The sequence below is a fragment of the Pteropus vampyrus genome, unplaced genomic scaffold (genome assembly GCF_000151845.1).
Source record: "Pteropus vampyrus isolate Shadow unplaced genomic scaffold, Pvam_2.0 Scaffold258, whole genome shotgun sequence".
Classification (NCBI taxonomy): Eukaryota; Metazoa; Chordata; class Mammalia; order Chiroptera; family Pteropodidae; genus Pteropus; species Pteropus vampyrus.
The window spans coordinates 844823-846430 of NW_011889039.1; positions in this window are offsets into that span (position 1 = coordinate 844823).

A 1608-nucleotide genomic window follows, 5' to 3' on the forward strand; every position below is an offset into this window, starting at 1 on the left:
CAGCCTGGTTCTGATGTCAATTCTTTGTGTCACCAGCAAGAGGAATGAGGAAATAAGCAATGGCGGCCACCCGAAGAGGGACCTCGTTGTCGGTATTTACGGGATGGATTATTCGTGGTTCATTTGTTTTTTTTATCTTGGAAATGTTATAAGAAAACATATTATTGGATGGGAACCTATTTCTTCTCGTAGTAAACCGATTACCAAGAGATGCCTATGTTTCGATTTTGCTTACACAATGGCAGATGTTAAAGTCACTGGGGCCTCCTCGCAGGTAACAAACAGGCCAAGGGACGGATGAGTATTTTGCAGTTTTTATAGAGTGAACATGGCTCCAAAGCTCGAGGCAGACTCAGGCGCGTGCTTACAGTTAAAAAGAGAAACAGATTTTATTAAAATGGCATGCAGCGAATTTCAACGATGTTTAAATGCATATTCATTTTACAAACTGTGTCCTACAGGTCCCACAGACTGCACTGTCCAAGATAAACAGATTCTTTTAAAAACATAGATATTAAACTTTGTTACATTCCCCAGATGTTGGAAAATTAGAAGCTTAAATTAAAAGACTTCGTCTGAATTAAAGTGAGTTTCCTCTTCCATCTGTTCTGTGGCCGTGCTGACTGCCTGCGTGTCGTGGGCACTGTGAGCAGGTCCTCTGGTACGCAGCCACGTCCGGATTATTTTGACTCTTCTCTCTCGGATGTATCTCCCCTCGTGCGACAATGTGCACTCATCATAGATCGGTCTTTCTAATTTCTTCTCCTTTTTACCATAGTTACGTCCTAACTGAATTTTTCGTATCTAAAGCTGCCACCACTTCCGTCTCAAACACACACGTGCACACACACGGATGCGTGCTCGCCCCTCGGAGACACACACTTGTGCGCACACACACACACATAATTTCATGTGGCTTATTTTCTTATTAAAAACAAATATTCTTGTTTATATCGTATGTCGTGTTTTTAAAACACGTTTCAGATCCCACACAAGACGAGCAAGAAAGACAGAATCCTTGCAGGTCCCTGCCATGCGCAGACTCAGGCCACCGCTCTGTGACGCCCTCACACACATGTGCCCTGGGTCCTGGCAGGCGGGGTCACCGCTTCCTCTGTCGCTTTGCTCCAGCTCCCAGTTGCCCCCTCTCCCCGTTCAGGAGCAGAAAAGGCTACCTGCTCGTTCCCAAGCGCCCTGCCTGGGTTTCTGAGCCTCTTCTGGGATGAGCCTCTGTTTCTCTTGGGATTCTGTTCAGTGTTTTGTCCTTGACCTGGCAGGAGTCACTCTTGTCGTCATCTCTGTCCAGTCCCTGCATCCCGGGGACGGCTGCGAGTGTGACCTTGGCAAGCTCATCAGTTCACGTCATTGCCTGAAGCCGGGCCGCCCCATCCGCCTCCACCCTCCGACGCAGCTCCGAGCACAGCGGGTCCTCAGGCCACGGTACCCCTGGGGCCACCTCCAGGGGACGCTCGCCGCAGCGTCGGTGGGCGCCTCTGACGGGGGCGGGGCGGGGAGGCAGGACGTTAGCTCCGAGGGTGGAACCGGCTGGCCGAGTGTTCTTGAGCACGCAGCCGAAAAATGACTGCATGCGACTCAGGTTGTCTCCTT